Here is a 21,777-nt window from a genome sequence, read left to right as displayed (position 1 = left end):
CGTAACACTGGAAACTGAACTGCATCCTGGGGAAGAAGAAAACCTGATTTTTCTTGAAGGATGTAACACAAAGAAAACACAGTGATACTGGGGATAATAAATACATTAGCTCATGCCTCATTGTTTCTAGAAAAGAATTGCTTCATGCAGCATGAGAAATATAAACAAAACAGCAAACAAAACTCTTTTAGTTAGACAAATTCAAGGCCATAGGAATAAAGAACCAAAAGAATGAAATCAATTTTGCACATGTCTCACAGTGGAGAACCCATGATAACTAACTTGCTGAAGAGATTAAGAAGGACTTCCTGAAATAGACAGAAGTGTTATTGAAACAGTTTTTATCTGAGCAACGAATAACCCTAAAAAACATGTTGTCTTTGTTTCTTGCCTTGTTGGCAGCTGTCTGAATAGTATTCTTTATTTTAAGTGTTTCTTTTCTGTGGTAGAACTGTATTAATTTCCTGATGTTTGGTGCAGTTTGTTTTGGTCACAAATACATCATCTGCTGTTATATCTATGCACAGAGTGAAGGCTAACAGAGATTGTTTCCAAAACTTCTGTGTAATGTAGTATATTTCTTTCATGTCTCTGGCTATTCAGAGCTATAGTTTACTTGGGACAGGGAGCTTATCCAGTTGCTGAATATGTGTGTCCTGGGCTTGGTGAGTCCAGTAGATTTTTTTCTCCAATGCCTGTAGGATTCACGGAGAGCACTTCTTATCTTCGCATGCAGAAAACACAGTATAGCAAAGCCATAAAAGGAATTAGAAGAGGTAAGGTAATTGTTACTCTAGAGCTGTTGCTGTGGGCTATTGAGTTCCATCTGAGGTTCTTGCAGTATGGTGTTGTGTGTGCTTTGGCTGCTACTCTGCAAAGAAACACGGGTGTTTTGTAGTTGTTTGAGTGCCTCTGTCTTCTCTGCCACACATGCTGCTTGCTGCACAGAATGCTCAAATATGAAATAGCTTTGTAGGACGGGAAAAATCAATTGTGGAGGAGTGTTGTACTACTTTTTCCTTATTTCAGGTGACCTGTTTGCTTCCTATTTTTTTCCCCTTTAAAAATCTCCTATGTGATTGACATTTTTGCTTCCTTATGCAAAGCTGGAAGAAATACTACATGCATTTATTTCATGTAAGAGAAAGCTAAGGTTTTCTCTGGTTATTATATCATTCTCTCCATGTTCATAGCATATCTCTGTAGGTTTTCTCTGTCCATAGACATTGTTCCACCCAGCTGTGAACTAACTCAGGGGAAAAGGGTAATAATAGCATAAGATAAATTTTCTGTACAGTAGGTCAGCAACTGAGGTCTAGAACCACTGAGGTATTTGAGCATTTCACTTGAAAATAATGAGAAGTGCCTGAATACAATGCCCCTGGATTATGGAACAATTTTGTACAAATAGTGCTAATGAGACAATAATTTAATCTTTCTTCTGGCATTCATTATGTTCTACTGTGTCCTGCCCCTACAATGAGAGCCAAAGGTGAAATTGATTTAATAGGAGCACTTTACTGTTGAAGGACTGTGATGTAGGATGGCGGCTGACCAAAGGTTGTGTTTGTGAGTGCTCACAGGTGAGCATGATTGATCATACATTTATGTGAACAAAGCAGATTATGGTAGTGCTAGTCAGCAGTATTTCCAGACTCATAAAGCAAAGAGTATCATGTGTATTTTCATTAAGTTTATTTCTGAAAAAAACACAACACCAAACAACCAAGAAACCAGAGCAACTTGTAACATTTATTTTCTGCTTACAAGAAAATGGCATTCTTTCCAATTTTGACAATTGATTTAGGTCAGTTGTTAGCCCTGCAGGTGTACCAAGCTGTAGGCCTATGGGAAGCACCTTAATTCAAATTGAGGGGTGAGAGCCAGGTCCCTGTTTAAAAGATACAGCACTGGTGTGCCCCTGTCTTAATTTTATTTTAGTTCTAAACTTGATTGACTTATTGTTTTGCTGCTTCTCTATCTGGCAGCAATTTGTGTTAAGAGTCCAATATATAAAGGAGTGACAATAAATGTGAACTGAGGTACATGAACCTAAGAATTAGTGTTTGTTTAGCATAGGTGGAGGAGAAGAATAAAAGAGAAGCTGGGTTGTGTTTTGCTTCAAACAAGAATAATTTCAGTAGGATATACCTCAACCTCTTAGTTTTAGCTTGTGCAGTCAATTAGCTAAAAATGGTGCAGTGTCATAACTCCTCTTGTTGCAGAAGTACATACAGTTGAATGAGAGAGACTTTCAGTGATTAGCCATTTCTGCTGTTGTTTTAGATGACTTTAATATTGTCTAATGGCATAAATGAACAGTGTTTCCAGGTCATTTCACCCACCTATTTAAAACAATGGTGCTGTTGTCCTGAGTAGGTATTAATGATTTTATCTTTGGACTTTGCCATGGTAAATGACAGTCCTAGAGCCAAAGTCTGTAAGACTATGTAGAAAAACATATATTGCTATAGGTATTGGATTCTTTAGTTATTAGGCCGCTTGCAGAAGGGTGAGGTGGTACTGTAAAATATATTTTCAATTAAGAATTGACTGACATGAATTAACTGAGCTAGCTTATAATGCCATTTTCTTAGTCAGAACTGAGATTAAATTTAGCAGGTTGTTTCACAAAGAGCTGCTGGAATTGTTACTAAACCCACCCCCTCAACCCCACTTCCTCTCTCGAGATTCTTCAGATATATAGGTAAAAAAGTTTAGGCTAGAAAGATTTTGTCATATGTAAGCACATACAAAGATGAGAATATTTGGAAAACATGTTTTGACTAATTGTAGAGCAGTTGTTGGGCAATAAAGACCAGGTTCTACCAAGGAGGTATGTTTGAACTGCTCCTTCCTCTCACTTTTCCAGTTAGACTTAAAAAAAAACCCAACAGCAGCAAAAAAACCCAACCACAGTTTGCAAGGGTATATTTTAACAAACAATAGATTACATACTGAAACAATGTGTTCTTTAAAAGTACTAATGTTCCTTTATTTCAGGGAGGTTATGGTTCATGATGTTCTAGAAACTGCTTGAAAATAATACAGCACAGTGTTCTGCATTTTAAATGGTGAGATCCTAGCATTGATGTATAAATACTGACATGCTGTGGAATGATGCCCTGTGCCACGCCACTGCAGAGCAGAATTGCTAACATACTGATAGTGTTGTCTGCCTGCTGCTGAGACGCAGTGTTGGCCATTATTGCAAAAGCCGACGGACACTGGAGGGTATCTGTGGTCAATATTTGGCATTTTGTTGTTTGGCTTTTTTTAAATACACCTTTGTATTGTTCCTTGTAACAGTGTTAGTGTAATTGAAACTGTAAGTCGGACTAGCAATACTGTCCTGGTTCTGCTGTTGAGACTCAGCAGGCTTATTCACACTTAACAGTGTGAATATTCAGCACGTAGCAAAACAGTAGATCCCTAAATGAGGTGTTTGTGGTTGTGTTCATTTGAATAAAACCCTGTGTATGACAGACAAAACTCTCTTCACCAAAGAAGAGAAAAAACTGTCTGTCACACCCAGGAGGATATATACTACAGTCTTCATATCTGGTTAGATTTGCCATTACTTTGTTGCCATTTGCCTTGGAGCATGTTGAAAATACAGTTAGTTAACAAGAGCTGATAGTTTTTATCATCCAGTGAGACCTCACTCTTGGTTTTTTAAATGCTAGAATTGACCAACTGTAATATTAAAGCAAATGATAGCCAGTATCTGAGAGAAAAATGCAGCAAAATCCCCCTGCAAATGTTTTGAGTTGCCTAAGTGAAAAAGTTGTAACTAGAAAATGATGGTGCATGTCCCTTGGCCTTAAGGGATTATGTTTTTGACATATGTGTTCTCACTTCAGATCAGTAGAGAACAGGAACACTGATGCACTTTCTGCTTTGTGACTGCCATATTTATACTGATTTTAGAGTTTGCATGCTGTGTGTGTGAGGGAATAGACCACAGAACATGAGTGGTCTTGTGTGCAGAGTTTTAGATCTGAGCATGTTATGGGATGTTCTATTTTTCTTAGTTTTGAATCTGTCTCATCTGCTAGTGACACTTGAGAATTCATGGTTCTTTCATAGTGCTCAATGCTTAATCTCTAGGCTAGCAATACTCGGGAAAGCTTGCATTAGTGCCTGCAGAAAAGCACCAAAAGAGTGTGGGCAACGGGCAACAAACAATTGAGCTTTAGAGAAGGGAATAATACTCCTTGGCTTGCAGCAAGTTTGCAGTGCTCTTCTCCTTATGCATTCTTGTTCAGCAACCCTTATCACAGTTTCTCTGGTGATAGAGACTTCATCCCTGTTTGGTTGCAGTATATAACTACATGTAAATCAGGGAGAAGAAGCAAGTTGTAATTTCTGTTTGTTTGTTGAGATGCTTGCATAATCTTTGTGATTGCAGTGCAGTCACTAATGTGAGCTTTCTGAAAAGAATCTTAAATAAGGAACTTGGTCTCAGATATTTTCTGACATGTTATGTGTGCTCTCTTCCCTCCAGCCCCACCCTTCTGAGTTTCACTTCAGTAGTAGTTTACCACTTGATTTGATAAGAGTTTTCATGTGCAAGTTAGACTAGAGAAAAGTCTGCCATTCACTACGTTTTTTCCTTGAGGAGCAACAGTAACTTGCTTAATCAAGCCAACTTCTCAGTGAGATGGGAATTTTAAGTGACAAACATTTATTCATTGAAAAAACTTTAGTAACGAATAAAAGAATGAATCACAGGAAAGCCCTGAGCTAGGCTGTATGTATGTGCCTTTGTATATAATTTATGTCCAGGATGGGTGCAGCTGAAGAAGCTGTGGATAAAAAGCATTGTGACTATGCAAAGGGGTGGGGGAAAAAAATGTTGTGTTTGGCTGCTTCTGTCTGCCAGCTGCAGTAGACGGTCTAGCAAATACAATATATGTTCGAGGATCTGCCTCTAGTACTGTTCTACTGTCCACTCATATTTCTAACTAAACTGAAGTTAATTTACAGCTTAGGGAACTGGCTATGTTCCCTTAACTAGCCCTGTTCCTCAATGGTAGGTGAAGAGTTCAACTGTAGTTAAAATTCTGTTGTTTCCAGCAGATGATTCAAATAATGAGCGTGAGATGGTCTGCCAGTTGCTTATTCTGAACTTCAATTAAATAATTTTATGTTATGTACATATAAATATATTTAACAAAGACAATATGCCTCTTCTGAGCCGTGTCAGATCTGAGACAGAAGTATTACACTCTTTTCTGGTGGAAAAACTGTATGTCTTAATATAAACATAATCTAGTTATTCCCTATGTTCCTTTGTAGCCTGTAAGGGCTTTCTATTACGCTGAGCAGCGTGAGTGCAAAAGGATTAGGAGAGAGATTTTTAATCCATAGTCAAATCTTGTTCTGTCTTTCAAGGAATAGTTAAACTAGACACTGCCGCTAACACTGAGTTTATGTATTGCACACTGCCTGTTTACTTTTGTGTTCTCGGTGTGTATCCTTGAATGTTCTCCCTTAGCTAGGTATGACTTAGTTTTGTATATACACACACTCCTATTGTTCAAATCTCTGTTCACGCAGACACAGGACTCTAGCTCCTTTTTAGTGTGAGGTAATTTCTGATTTGAGTTAGTTTTACTGGGAGCAAAAGGAAAAGGAAGTTATTTTCTTCAGGGGGAAAAAACCAAATAATCCCTGACTGAAATAATCACCAAGACCAGTACTACTGGTTAGAAAGGAAGAACAATTTTATGTCAGAACTCTTCTCAAACAGGTTCTGGGTGGATTTATTTGCTTTGTGCAGTATTATTTTTTAATCAAATCACAAAGTTTATCTGCCTGACTTTATCTTTTTAAGTTAAAAAACTATTGTTGGCTGTATACATGTGGTTCAAGCAAAGCCAGGGGTATTTTCTCTTGCAAATTTTCAGTTATTCTTATAAAATTAGTAGACAAAGTTGATTAGGTTTTGTCACCTTCAAGAATTACAAATTACTACAGAACAAATTATGTGTTTTTAAAATAGGTTGAATACAGTGTTCTTGGGTGAGTGCCTGTTCAGCAATGCAATACTAACTCAATGTCTCCTTTTGTTTTTTTTTTTTCTCCTAAAGAATGCCATTTTAGCATAGCACTTATCTGGTTGAAATAAGCCTAGTCACCTGTTGGTTAAAGGAAGGGTAGATCTGCTTGTTCCGTGTTCTCGTCTGTGCTAGCAGTGGAAAGGATGACTGTAATGATAGCAGTCATCCCATAAAAGGAGTTAGGATTTCAGTTTGCTGAAGAAGCCAGTCAGCAGCTGCAGACTGTATTCTTTAAATATTCACTTAACTGTATCAGGTTTTTTCACTAACCTAGAAGTTAAACTCAAATAGAATCTTAGAATCATAGAATCAATAAGGTTGGAAAAGACCTCAAAGATCATCAAGTCCAACCTGTCACCCACGCCCCTTTTGGGGGCAAGTGACAGGGATGACAAACTGTTCTCTGCATTCCACATATTTTCTCTCACAAGTATTTAACTGAGCTCCAGAAGGGAATGAATACTCTAGAAATACTACTTTCATATGAGCTCATCAGTTCACACCTGTATTTACTTAGAGAATCTCTCTGTTAAGGTTATTAGAACAACTAAAATGAAGTTATTTTCCATACAGTTTACATTTCAGGTTTTTTCCATCTTATACTTTGTTGTGCTTTTTATTAGAAAACAGAAAACTTTTGGATTAAAAAGAAGAAAAAAAATGTGTGTAAGAGATAAGGGAAACCTTTTAGTTGCTTTTTCTGATGTCCACGTAGCAGTTATTACCAGTAAAACACAAGTGTGCACATACACTGGGCTGAAGTCCTTCAACAATCTAAAAGTTGTATATTTTTCAGTTAATAGAGAAAATGCTTTTCAGGTTTTTTTGGTCATCCCATCTTTCAATTAGGTATCCTACTGATTTTACAGACTACCAATCCAGAAGGTAATCTTGTGAGAAAAGGTGCTGCTAGGGTACAGTCTGTAAATATATTTTGGTATTACAGTATCACAGTATCAACCAAGGTTGGAAGAGACCTCAAAGATCATCAAGTCCAACCTGTCACCACAGACCTCATGACTAGACCATGGCACCAACCACCACGTCCAATCCCCTCTTGAACACCTCCAGGGATGGTGACCCCACCACCTCCCTGGGCAGCCCATTCTTCCAGTGTTATTACTCTCCCTAACAATAAAGAGGTGAGGTAAGCAAAAAGACAAGTGAGTTTTTCTGCCCTCAGAGAAGACAAGGATGTTCCAAGTGCTAGCCTGGGGCTTTGGAGATTGAGATTCAGTTTCATATTTAGTGACAGACTTTGCCATGATGAAAAGCAATGCCATTTAATTTTCTTATACTTCATTTTTATATTTCTCTTGTGGAACTGGTCTTGCCTGTCTCTCAGGCCTTTTCTGAAGTTAAATATTTTCACTGTGTAATCTCTTTTACAGTATGAGGTACAGTGTGAGTATCTAAGCTTTAATCATAGAATGGTTTGGATTGGGAAAAAGCCTCCAAAGGTCATCTATTCCAAACCCCCAGGAGTGAACAGGGACATCTTCAACTAGATTGGGGGCTTCTATTGTCTCTCTGGGAAACTTGATACTTTGTTTCATCACCCTTATTGTTAAAAATGTCTTCTTCATTTCTAGTCTAAATCTACTCTTTTTAGTTTAAAAACATCACCCCTTGTCCTGTTGCAACAGACTCTGATAAAAAAGATTGCACCCATCTTTCCTACAGACCTCTTTAAGTACTGGAAGGCCACAGTAAGATCATCCCTGTGCCTTCTCTTCTCCAGGCTGAATAATCTCCACTCTTGGCTTTGCTTCATAGGAGATTATTTTTGTGATTCTCCTCTGGACCCACTCCAACAGGTTCATGTCTTGTGCTGAGACTCCAAGTGTAGTAAAGATTTCTCTTCCTCATTTAGATTGGCATTTTGGCAGGCTTGCAAATGTAGAATATCTGTTGAAAAGTATCTTCCCTGACTAGGACCTGTGAGCTTAATCAGAACATGAAATCACAGAATCAACCAGGTTGGAAAAGACCTCAAGATCATGAAGTCCAACCAATCACCCAACCCCTTCTAATCAAGATCATGGTACTAAGTGCCTCATCCAGTCCCTTCTTAAACACCTCCAAGGACACCGACCCCACCACCTCCCTGGGCAGCCAGTTCCAATGGGCAATTACTCTCTCTCTGAAGAACTTTTTTCTAAGATCAAGTTTAAACTTCCCCTTGTCCCCTTCAGAGCCCCTCGTAGTCTCTATTAGGACACTTCCTCATTCTTTTCAGTCTTAGGCAAAGCAACATTGAATCTCTCATCTGCGGTTTCCTTGTTTGCTTTTGTGACAGCTGTTCAGTGGCACATTCTCAAGAATGGCTTACATTAAATGAAGTAGACAACTATTTTTCCTGCTGTCCTGTGTGTGCTGTTAGGGTGGTGTAGTACAGCAAAAGCACAAGTGACACAGTCTATGACCTCCCTTTGTTCCAATGTACGTAATTTCTCATGGGTTGACCTGGGGTGCTTTCTGGTACAGCTTCTCTTAGGTTGCAGGAATGGGTCATACCTTGTTCTCTGGTGCTGTCCAGAATGGCCATAAGTGTAATCCTGCCTGTGGTGGGGTAATTAACCTAAAATTCTGTCAGTTGGTGGCTGATCTTACAACTAACATCCTGGGCTCAAAAGAGTACTGGTAGCAGTCATGCTTACAGGGTAATAAAAGCAACTTCCCTACAGCAGATGTAGGTGTTAGCTGAGTGAGGTTGGGATGCAGTGTGGTCTGGAGTCACCTGTTCCTTGTTTCTCTTCAGCGGGTCCCCTGCTTTGTGCCTGTCTGCAGTAAGAATATATTACCAAGTGTGCAGCAGCATTGGAACAAAGAGAATGGAGACCAGATTCACAACCAAGTGGTGAACTTCTGTTGAGTCTTGGCTTGGCAAACCCTCTAATGTAAACATAATCTTGCCAGCACAGGAGTACATGACTAGATGATCAGCTCTCTTTGTAGGACATGGCATAATAGTGCATTTCAGGATAAACTGCCTGTGAGTACAGGGGCTGGCCAGCAGCTCTTCTGATCTAGTGATACAGGTAATTCTTAATGTTACAGCAGTGCCATAGATCACTTGCTATGCTAGTACAGGCTTTGTAGTATAGATCTGCCCTTGGTATTTATTTTATATATATATATATATATATAAATATATATATATAAAAGATATATACAAATATTATATATATATAAATATATAAATATTATATTATTATATTGTTTTCTAGTTTTCCTTAAATAAAAGGGAGATTCTCTTCTACTTGCCATGGGAGTAGTACCAACTAAAAGAGGCTACACTGAATGAATTTTTCTTCATCTTTTGCCTTGAATAGTCAAGATAATGGATTATTGTTGGACTTCAATTCTATGGCTTTGCACCTATACTCATGCCTGTTGTTTATGTTGCTGACATATCACAAGCTTCTGTTTACTGCAGCACAGGGGGGAAAAAGGCACATTTACTACCCCTTTGGGGAGTTTAATTCCTGATACATCCTGTGGTATCTTTCTGTGGTTGTCAGTTCCATTTCCTTTGGGTAATCTGACAGTTACAGATTTGATGACTGATTTTGTTTTTTAAAAGCAGATTAAATGTGTTCAGAGCAGTAAAATGCTGAACAGCTACGTGTATCATATATATCCAAGAAATACTCTTTCCTGTAGTGAAAACCAGAAGTTTATGTCTTTTCCATCCCATATGAGCACTCTGATGATGCTTCCACCAAAGTTTTAGCTTAGCTGAGGGAGGTCTTGTTATCTCCTGGGGAAATTTCATCCCATGGTGTATTCAGAGTGGGAAGAGTCTTCTCAGTTCTCTTGGTGTTCATATTTTAGTTGTTAATGCATTACGCAGAGTGTACTTCCATTTTCAAACCCGTTTTCTAAACGAGCGTTCTTCCTCCCAGCTGTATGTACTGTAGGGGATTTCTCATAGTTCCTGTAGCATTTCCTGGACTATTTCATAGATACACGTGTTACTCAGCATTTTTTTCCCCTGTAGTGTTCATCTGGATGGTAGCTATGGTTGGGTGGAGGTTTCTTCCCTGTGAAATGAAGGTGTGTGCTTTCTGTTATCTCACATACCTGATTAATTAAATAGTCTTTTTGACGTCTATGATAGAAAATTTGCCTTGTCTGCATGACTTATTTCTAGTGTTACCTACCCAGCACTCTCCTTTTTCTTACTCACTTAAATGTACATTATTCATAACTTCATTTATAATCTGTTTACTGATGATCATTAAAAAATGTGTTTCAGAATAACATACACTTTAGGCTTCTAGTTCTGCTGGTTGTGAACAAAGAAAGCTTAGAACTTGTTTATGCTGTGCAAGTAAAACCAGAGGAGACATTTTGTTTTATTTATTAGTTTAACTTAATTTGTAATAAATAGTTCCTGGCACTCTTGATAAATGTTTAAGCAGAATTAATAAAATAAAAATCCAGCTGTACCTGACCAGCAGGATAGGCATAACTAACCATTTTAGCTGCATAGCAATATGTTTGACCCACTGTGCTTTCTTCAACATCCAGAGCTCCTGGAGATTAACTAGTAAGCTCTAGAAGAAGAAGTAAGGTCACAATAGAACCATTTCCTGCTTAAGTGAGTGTGATCCACTGCAGTAGTGGGTAAAAGGCTTCTGAAAGTCATTATAGCTCCTTTTAAAACTAATCAGAACCTGAATCTGTTTAGAGTACTGTAGGCCAAAGGAGAATGAATGGGAGTTACAGTAAATACATCACAGTTGTGGAATATGGCATGATCTTTTAATGTATTTGTCATTTCAACATCTGTCTGAGGTTGTGAGTACTAACAAACAGCTCCATGATTTTTACTTCCAAACAAGAACTGAGGTGCAGTGAGGTTGGGAGACTAGCTTTAGAGGTTGCTGAATTAGTTTGTCCGCAAAGGAGGTTGCTGAATTTGTATTTCTGTCTACCCAGATCTACATTGGTTGGTTGCTTCTCTCCTTTAGTTCAGTTTGAAAGTCATAGGCACTAAGCAATTTCTTTGCTGTTCTATTTTTCCCTCAGATGAGCAACTGTTCCCTCCTGTTTAGAAGCAGTGAATTATTGTCTTAAGGGAAAGCTAGTACCGACAGCTATTTTGACAAACAAAAATTACTGAAGAGAAGTTTGTGTCCCAGTTGTGTGTTGTCTCCTGCTATTGCTGAGTGCACTTTATTTGAGGCAGGGAAGGAGGAAGCACTGGGAAGAGCTGGTTGATTTATGAATTATTTAAGGGTTTGCACCATCTAGTGGTAGATCTTTTAAAAAGCTGCTCAATCATATATTAAGATAAAAAGCAGATAATCTGTTTCAATCTCTTTCAATTTCCAACTACATGTATAATTAAAAGCAAGTAGCTATGTTAAGGCAAATGTTAAACCATCATTCCCCTAGGGAAACCTGATGTTGTATTCCTTCTTACTTTGTATTTACACCTTTCTTGCAGGCACCATAACTCTTAGTTTTAACTTCTCACACAGGATATTTTTAGTTGCAGAGGACAGCTTTTCAGAGAAGAAAAAGTTGCCCTGTCACAAACCAAAACCAGTTTGTGCACAAAAGAATACTCTTCTTAGTTCAAAAGGTCAAGTGTTCACTTTAAAAGTATGCCTTTTAAGAGCAGCTGGATTAGTGTTTTGAAGAGGATTCACTGCACAGAAAAAGCATTTTATTTCTTCTGTATAAAACTGCTGATGCTTTATATCTCCTCTGGAGACATTCTAGTGGACAGTTAGCTGTGAGGAGCTGATGCATAAACTAGCTTCTGCCACTTCAGAAATCAGCTTAAAAATCATGAGGGTTTTTTTTTTTTAAACAAAACAAAATCCACCCTGAATTCCTTGTATCCTTTCTAGCCTGTTTTAGCCTGTAGGCTACACTGGTTTCACACTTCCAAGCTTTTCTCAGGATGCAGAGGAGTAGAAAACTTTCCTTTTAAAATTAATGCTAAGACTCTCAGGCATGATTCCAGCAGCAGAGACTCTAAGAGAAGCACTAAAAATAGTGAGAGTCATGATAAAATTGTGAGAGCAGGAAGTGTTGCCTCTGAGCGGAGTAGGGAGGAATCTCAATTTGTATGCATTCATTAACTTGGCTTCTGAAGTTATGCTTTTTTCTACAGTGCCATTTCTTTCACTGGTGAAAGGATCATAAATACTGTTCACAAACAACTGCTGGCTGAATGCTCTGAGGTAGTTTACAACCATTGCAATAGGTTGCTGTTTACAATTCATTATTACAGACCTAATGTGTCATTCAGATTATTTACAGTTTCCTGGATGGCCTTGCTTTAGCACATAGACTGAAGCTGTTTGAGTGATTAGTTTTTTGCATAAATGTCATGGGTGCTAATCTTTGGTTAGTAGTAATGATCTGGGAGTGCATTGAAAAAATACCTGCATGCCAAGCACAATGATGTTATTAATGACTGCTACTTCATGTTCTTGTAATACCTATGGCTTAAAAAGATGCTGTATTAGTACTTCTGTGTAGAGAATACTGGGTTTGTTTCTGGCATGAAGGTTCTACTTACATCCAGCTGTCTATGCTTGCACTCTTTTCTTTATCATTACAGTATAAAAGCCTTATGGTCACTGCTAGGTGTAATGCAAATAAAATACATTCACATCTTGTTTAGAGGGAAGGGGAGCACAGGAGTGTTCATAATTCTATAAAACAATATGAAAGAATATATGGAAAGAAAGTAGACCAGCAACTTGATTTGAGGGTTTGTGCCACCCAGGGTGGCAGGGGGATTGGAACTAGATGATCCTTGAGGTCCCTTCCAACCCTGACAGTTCTGTGATTCATTCCCTCTTGGTACTAATTTGGAATTTAAAGTGTTATTTGTTTGAGTGTGTAAGTAGATGAAAATTGCATTTGGAAAATTCCTAGCTGTTGCAGTTTTAAAGCAATTATTGGAAATAAGACAGTATTTCTCTCCTAGTAAAGTTCAACTCCTAATGACATGTATCATAAACATCTTCACAGCCCTTCTATTTGCTTTTCTTTGTATCAACTGGAATACTTTGTCTCAAGGACTTTTGATTGTTGGTTAGTTTGGGGTTTTCTGGTGGTTGTTTTTGGTTTGTTTTGATTGGTTGGGTTTATTCTATACTAGCTATTTAGATAACATTTACTAAGTTAAGCGGTCTTCATGTTCCTGAAATAGCATGACAATCTATTTTCAATAGACTTCTGGCTACATAAATGATTTGATGAAGTAACAAAACTTGCACATTCAATTTCTTTGGGATTTCAGGGGAAGGAGCAAAGGAGCTAGGAATGCAAATACTTCTGAAGTTATTTGAGAATCGGTTAGCAAGATTCAGTTTTGCCCAGTTCTCAAGAATTCAAATAACCCTGGCAGTAAAACTAGATGTTACTGAGTGGAGGAATGAAACAAAGATTTAGTATAGCAATAGTTTTGTTTCTGGAATTGCCCAATATTACATATTGCTTGCTTGTCCTTGGTATCTGTCATTTTCTGAGTCAAATGTGTGCTTCTACAGCTTCTACTAATGATGGCAACTCCATAGCAACACCATCTGTTTATTCAAACGATGTTTCCTCATAAGTGAAATGTGGTAGCTAAATATAGCTTGACAGTTACCTGACGTTTTCAGAGTTTTAAGTTGTTTTTCATTGCAACATAGTGAAAAACCAAAAGTGGAATTAATTTGCCTGTCAGAAGTTATATTGCGAATAAACTTTTGCAAAACCAAGCTCCAGTTTTCTGTGAAGAAGTGCTGCTCTTACCTCCCAAGTTCACCGATAACCTGGTTACTGTAGGTGGCTGTATAATATAGATCATTGACTTAAGGACTTAGAGTAAGAAGTATGCTATCTTCATAAACATAAGAGTGCCAACTAGCTTTGGTTTGCTTTTGGAAAACACCTACCATACGCTAGTATATCATGTGCTCTGTTTTCCAGTTTATTTGGATGAATGAGAACTGGGTTCATGTTACAACTGTAGACATCCACAAATGTCCAAGACTATCAACCAGAATGAAGAGTAAATTTTTAGATCCCACCATCTCTTGAACTATAACCATGGATAGACTTGATTTAGCACTACCAGTCCTGAAAGAAGTAGCTAGTTTGTAGGATCTTTCTTTGTTTTCTGAAAGCCAGCTAGCTGTTTAGAGGCCTGCCTATCTGCACACTGGAGTTCATATCCCTGTGTTAAGTATATCTAAGTCCTAAGTCAGAGGCAGCTGCAGATATACTGAAGTTTTAGATTTAGATGTCTGTTTTGGTTCTCTTTAATGCCCAGGTTAAAATGGGAGTGTGGCTATTTCTCTGGTTTCTGAAGACTTCAGCATTGTAGGGAGGGAAGCAAGTGGAAGGAGAATACTTCTTTTTCTTAAACTTGCTACTCTGTGGGAAGGAGAGTGGCATTACTAGAGTTGTTCCTGGCCCTGTTTCTTTTATGTAAGTTCTAGAGAAATTGTAAATTCTTAAAGACTGCTATCACAACAGCACAAATGCTGCTAGTGACAGCCAGTGTGGGCTTTTCCTACTTGTCCTACTTAGGTATATGAGAGAAGTCAAAGCAGCATACTGTAATGAAACTGTAAAACTTCGGATCCTCAACATAAAAGGAAAGAAGATTAAAATTAAATGAGACATGAGTCATCAAACTGACATGTACCACCAGGTTTAGCAGTTAGTATTGGTAGGGTTTTCTGTGGAAAACCTTTAGTGCTTTTGCCTACTGCTGTCAACAGCTGTGACAGGAGTAGGACTGGGTAAAATGAGATTAAAAGGAAGACTGTAATACAGAAAGGAAGCATAAAAATACAATGTGTTTGCTTAATTAATTGTAGCCTACTTACATATTAATTAACTACTATAATGAGCCAATCTTTCCCTGCTTTGGATTTCCACTTTGAAGGTGTAAGATACAGGAAAAGCAACTGTTTTCCAGCCACCTTCTAATGTGGTTTTACATTTTGTATAACATTTTTATTCCCCTCTGTTTAAAACTTGTTAAAAGTAGTATCATCTTCACGTTTAATTGTGAACTGAAGAAAATAATGGAGTGAACAACGAAAGTTGCTTGTCATTTACATCTAGGATATTCTGAAGGTGATGCAAACAGTCAAACTGCATGAACTGGGGACTGTATCCACCATGGATGTTGACAGAGCAAGTTGGCTTAGTCTCATTTAATATAGAAAAAAAGCAAACCAACTGAAAAACCCCAACCAAAACCAAACCAAAACTAATGCTACCCAGACTAATTCTGAGGATATTCAACTGCAGAATTCAGCATCATGGAGAAGCAATTTTCTCATTAATTAGTGTACAGCTCTGGAGTTCTCTTTTTCTTTTTTTGCTACTGGGAATCTTTCATTTGTCACAACTGTTGTCCAGAATGCATGTCCAGGAGCAGAACTGATCCTAGCACTGCATTGCTGCATGTATATATCAGAAAATAACATCCTTGCATGATAATGGAGGGGGAAAAAAACCCAGTACACACACAAAACAGACTATGCTGTCACTGTCTGTTATGCATATGCATGTGCATGCAGATTTTCAGGCTTGAAAGTCCAAGTTTTGGTTGCAATTACTTGAAAGGACTGTAGCTGATGGCAAAAATGTATTTGCCAAAATAAGCATTTATTCTAAATGAAGTCAGACTAAACAGATGTTGACAGATTGAAATCACCAAAAGAATGCATATCCAATTCTTTTTCATGGAAGTGTCATGTATTTGAGCAATATAAGTCTGGAGATACAGAAAAACACCCTCTTTAATGATACAAGAGGCATATCCATAAAAACCTGTAGGGGGACTAAGTGTGTTTTTCTGTAATAACTAAAGATGTCTAAGTTTATACATACAAGAAGCTCATTCATTTGAGAGCTTAATCCTGTGTCATAGAAGTTTTTCCTGTTGTCTTCATCACAGTTGGAGTCAGACCTATCCCTGTGTCATTGTTTCTGCACAGTCACAGATATAATTGTCACTCATGATTTCAGGGCTCCACACTGTGCTTAAGGGCAATCTATTTTGAAAGCCATGTTTTATGAAATTATTTTTTTACTATGCCTCTTTTTATTTGCTTTCCCTCCATGGATTACTCACCTTTCCAGCATCAGCAGAGAGATGAATATTGATTTTTGGCTTTGGCACAGGAAAGTTTTATGTGGCTGCTGTGGGGAGATCAGATGTAGTCTTTGATTTTAAGATGAACTGCTGCAGAAGGAGGGATAAAATGCAGTCCCTCTGCAAGGGTCATTTCCCTCTCAAAGAAAACTGAGATGACCCTCACTACCAGATTATTACCCATGTTTGGAATTGGTTGTTCCAGATTCTCACTATCATTGAACATAAGTAGTTATCTTCTTCTACAAGTTCTAGGTTTTGTACTGAAAGACTTGGTGCATTGAGATCCTGTGGATTAGGGATTTAGGAAGGTTTGGGTTGGCATTTTTAAAAACTCTGCTAGTAAGACAGTTCCTCATGTGTCATCCAAAAATATGGTCAGTATCAAAAAGCAAAACTCCCTCTAGGAACCTGGAGTGTAAGTCAGGAACATTTCCAGTGTCCCTTAGCTATAACAGTGCTGACACTTTAGCCATTCAAGTTGATTTAAAAACAAAACAAAATATTAATTGGAAAGTCATGTTAATGTCTATCACAACTTCCAGATCCTCTGTACATGGAAGAGGGATATTTAGAAGTGGGTTATGTTGTGCTTCTTCACAGCTCTCTAAGTAGAGTGCATGAAGCATGTGCTTATAGGGTAAGGTTTTCAGCAGCAGGCTCTACCTGTGCAATAGTCTGTAATGCCCAACATTGTTAGTGAAGTACAGCTGTAGTAATGTACTACTACCAAAGTGTCCAGGTCAGATATCCTGAGGGATATTTGCAGAGATACTCTTTCTCACCAGTAAATTTCAGCACAGAAGCGCTATGCCTTCGTGCATTAATGATTCTGTTCTGTCCCAGATTTTACTGCAGAATTAATTCCAAAACATCTGTAAAAAAAAAAATCTTGCTTCCTGTGTAAAAATGTGTTACCAATTGTGTGGGTGGCATTTCTCAGTCTGCTTTGGAGTGCTAGGAACCATATTGTATTATTTTTAAAGCCTGTGAAGGCTGATAATGATCTGTCTGTAACTGTAAAATAATAATCTGATGGAATGACAGGAGAAATGGACTTCCCAGCCGACTTGATAGAAAAATGTGCTCTTGCTGAGTAGACATTTCAGAGTTAACAAGTAATAAAAGCAGTTGGCTGTCAAGAAATGCTGTTAATTCCAGTGACCTTCAATAATAACAACAAGTTTTAAAAAACCCAGTTAAATAGGAAGCAGCTAAGCTCTTCTGGGTCCCAGTTTCACAGGTCAGGATGTGGAGAAGCTAGCCTTGTCCTTGCATTTTCAGCTGGCCTCTGTGTGTGTGCGTAGTTCATTTATTTTAAACTTTCATTTACACCTGAAGGTAACGATTTTTCTAGGCCTTCAAGGAAATATTTTTCTGTGGTCCTGTATATTAAATTACTGTATCTAACTAGAATGACAAAAAGAGGTTGTTCACTAGAAACCTGCAGATGCTACAGAGCTACCATCAAAGTATTATTATGAACTATTGTTCATATAGCAGTCTTAAAAGATGACTAGAGGAGTTTTTCTTCTTAGGGATAATTGACTCCCGTCTTCATTTATTTTGCTAGACAAAGAGCTTCTGAAAAACTTCCTATTGTTCATAAGGATAAAACCTAATGTTCTTATATTTAGGGCAAGCTTGCCTTTGGTTTTCATAAGTTTCCCATCCAGGAACTCACCTACTGTCATTTCTGGAATCTCTGTATCTTGCTGCAGGCTCAGATTATGTGGGAGTGGTAGACCTGAAATTAGAAAGGATAATATGCACTGTAGATGGCTACAATATGTGTTACTTTATTGTTTATAAATAGCTTTGTGCCATAGCAGGGCAGAAACATGAGTGATGGTAGGACAGAAGGAAAGGAGGACTTGAGTGGGGCCCCAAAGAGGCTGGGGGTCTGGGAAAGGAGACTTGATGGCTTTATGCAGCTAATGTATATAATGGCTATAAGGCAGTAAGTGACTGAAGCACTTACAAATATATTATTCACTGACATTTAAGAAAACAACTCTAGGCAGATCATTCTAACTGTGACAGAGCTTTTTGCTTGTCAGTACAAACAGGAGAATGTCTTAGAGGTCATGAAATGCATATAGTAGATGGACTGTATTTTCAAGATAGTTCTTAAGAATCGCGAGCAGGCCTGCACTTAGATTCCATGTCTTCCTTACACAGACTGGTAATGAATCTCCTCTTGTTCAATTTGTTTAACCTCTGTGTAATTGCTGCATTTATAAAATGGGAATTACAGGGCTCTGTGGGATACAGTCCACATACATATGGTTGCTGTTGCAGTACTGTGGGAAAGCGAAATGCTGCACTACTGTTACGATTATATGGTGGTTATTAATATTTTATAGGCAGAATGGTTAACAAAAATATTAATAACTTTATTTTTAAAAATCCCATGGAAAATATTAATAAAACCTATTTAGTGGTTTGAAATATTTGGTTGTGGAACAGATACCTCACCTGCAGGAAAGTGTAACAATTTAAACAATATTAGCAAAAATCCAGAAACAACAAACAGTAATCTAAACTGTAAAGGAAAAAGATAACAACATTGGCAACATGCTGGCTTTTGGCCACAAGGCAGGGGGGAACTCTAGAATTCTCTAGGGCCACAAATCTTTTAACAGATTGTCCTGAAGTAACAAAAGCCTCAAAAATGCTCTGAATCAGACAATGGGGCAGAAGCCAGCAGGTCTGTTTTTTCAGGAGATTGACCACATTGCCCAGGCTTGTCAGTGCCACAATTGGAGAAAACTGATTCTATAGGTTAAAGTATCAAGTTTTTAATCTCTTAATCTTTGTTGTCATTGGGCCAACCTCATGAGGTTCAACAAGACCAAGTGCAGGGTCCTGCAGCTGGGTCGAGGCAATCCCAGGCACAAATACAGGCTGGGCAGTGACTGGCTGGAAAGCAGCCTGGAGGAAAGATGGGGGTGCTGGTGGATGAGAAGCTCAACATGAGCTCTCAATGTGCACTTGCAGCCCAGAAAGCCAATCAGATCCTGGGCTGCATCAAGAGAAGTGTGGCCAGCAGGTCAAGGGAGGTGATTCTCCCCCCCACTCAGCTCTGGTGAGACCCCACCTGGAGTACTGCGGCCAGTTCTGGAGCCCCTATTACAAGAGGGATATGGACGTGCTGGAGCGTGTCCAGAGAAGGGCCAGGAGGATGATTAGAGGGCTGGAGCACCTCTCCTATGAGGACAGACTGAAGGAGTTGGGGCTGTTCAGTCTGGAGAAAAGAAGGCTCCGAGGTGACCTAATTGTGGCCTTCCAGTATCTGAAGGGGGCCTACAAGAAGACTGGGGAGGGACTTCTCAGGATCTCAGGTAGTGATAGGACTGGGGGAATGGAATGAAGCTGGAGGTGGGGAGATTCAGGCTGGACGTGAGGAGGAAGCTCTTCACCATGAGAGTGATGAAGCCCTGGAATGGGTTGTCCAGGGAGGTGGTTAGGGCCCCATCCCTGGAGGTGTTTAAGCCCAGGCTGGATGAGGCTCTGGCCAGCCTGATCTAGAGTGGGATGTTGAGGGGGGTTGGAACTAGATGATCCTTGTGGTCCCTTCCAACCCTGACTGATACTATGACGATTGTCTCAGGAAATCTATAAATACTAGCCCAGAGAGCCAGTGCCTTGCTTTGCCTCGTCCAAGCTCTGAGAGAAGTCATTAAGTCTTGCTTGCCTTGCAATTTGGAATCCAAGCTGTGCTTCAGTTTACCCAGGAAGACTGCAAGGCCCCTCGCTGTAAAGCATTGTAAAGCCCAGGAGCAGACATAGAGGTCTTGTGGGCCGAGAGACGAACCCCAGGAGGAGCTAAGACCCTGGGAGAGTTTTGTTTTGTTGTAGGAAGTAACAAGAACCGCTGTGAAGATTGCAGCTAGACAACCTCTCCAAACAGGCAAAGCTGTAAAGCTGACAAGCCCTGCAAGCCTCGGCAGCAACCTCTTTGCTACAAAGCTTTCAGCTATAAAGCCTTAGGAGATAAACCCTGTACGTGCTACAGCAACAAGCTGCAGAAGCCAACAGAAAGTGAAACTGTGTTCCTGCAGCTTTCACGTGTTTGATGCCATTTTGGTATTGTTTAAATCCTCATGCATGCTGCGTGGTACCACGATCTGTGGATTATAAACCTTGCAGCTGAACATACTAGACTAAAGTGATTTGCAGTGAGTAATCTACAAGATTTGATTTTTATAAGCATCTGTTAAAAGGTCTGTTGCCCTAGAGAATTCTGGAGCTCCCCCCCTCCCCCTTGTAGGCAATCCCTGGCACGTTGTTCTCTTCTTTTCTTTACAGTTTAAGTTACTGTTTGTTGTTTCTGGATTTTTGCTCATATCTTTTAAATGGTTACATGTTCCTGCTGGTGAGGTAACTGTTCCACAACCGAATATTTTGTACCAGTAAATAGGTTTTATTAATCTTTTCCACAGGATTGTTTTGATGAATAAAGTTACTAATATTTTTATTAATCATTCTGCCTATTTAATATTAATAACCACCATACAATCATAACACAGATGCTTATAAAAATTAAATTTTGAAATTGCTCACTGCACATCACTTTAGTTCAGTACGTTCAATTGCAACGTTTATAATCCAGAGTTTGTGGTACCACGCGGCATGCATGGGGATTGAAACAAAACCAAAACGTTGTGGAACACGTGAAAGCTGCAGGAACACAGTTTCACTTTCTGTTGCCTTCTGCAGCTTGTTGATGTAGCACATCCAGGGTTTATCTCTGAAGGCTTTATAGCTGAAAGCTACGTAGCTACATAGCAAAGAGGTTGCTGCTGAAGCTGGCAGGGCTTGTCGCCTTTATAGCTTTATCTGCTTTGGAGAGGTTCTCTGGCTGCAATCTTCACAGCGGTTCTTGTTGCTTCTTCCAATAAAATGAAACTCTCCCAGGGTCTTAGCTTCTCTGGGGTTCGTCTCTCAGCCCAGCAAGACACATCTGTCTGCTCCTGGATATGTCTGTCTGCTCCTGGGCTTTAAAATGCTTGCAGCGAGGGGCCTTGCAGTCTTTCTGGGTAAACTGAAGTATAGTTTGAATTCCAAATTGCAAGGCAAAAAAGGCTTGTGACTTCTCTCAGAGCTCGGACAAGGCAAAGCAAGGTACTGTCTCTTTGGGCTAGTATTTATAGATTTCCTGAGACAATGATGGTCAATGACAACAAAGATTAAGAGATGAAAACTTGATACTTTAACCTATAGAATCAGTTTTCTCCAAACGTGGCCAAAGGCACACACACCTGGCCCACATGGACCCCAGGGCAACGTGGGCAATCTCCTGAAAAACCAGACCCGCTGGCTTCTGCCCCATTGTCTGATTCAGAGCATTTTTGAGGCTTTGTCCCTTCAGGACAACTATAAAGAAGCCCTGATGAGAAAACACAACCTGGATGCTTGTTCAGTAGTGGCCTACAAGGGAGAAACAAAACTCTCTCACTCTCTGTGAAACTGCATTTTGAGAGCCAAAGATACATAGCCAAGGTAAAACAACTATGGCGAACAAGGAATTTAAAGCAAGATGAGAGGATCTGGACCTAAACCAGTAAAATGAACTTT

At 39.1% G+C, this 21,777-nt stretch overlaps 1 protein-coding gene across 1 annotated transcript in view; it reads left to right on the top strand.

Moving 5' to 3' along the window:
* OTUD7A (OTU deubiquitinase 7A) overlaps positions 1–21,777 on the top strand; it is a 138,847-nt gene that overhangs the window by 321 nt on the left and 116,749 nt on the right. The gene's annotated exons all lie outside the window — the stretch shown is intronic.

This window comes from Melanerpes formicivorus, unplaced genomic scaffold, assembly GCF_026170545.1.
Source record: "Melanerpes formicivorus ecotype bairdi unplaced genomic scaffold, bMelFor1.0.p_v2 SCAF_10, whole genome shotgun sequence".
Classification (NCBI taxonomy): Eukaryota; Metazoa; Chordata; class Aves; order Piciformes; family Picidae; genus Melanerpes; species Melanerpes formicivorus.
Note: the sequence above shows the minus strand (reverse complement) of the source record. Positions and strands in the feature narration are given on the sequence as shown.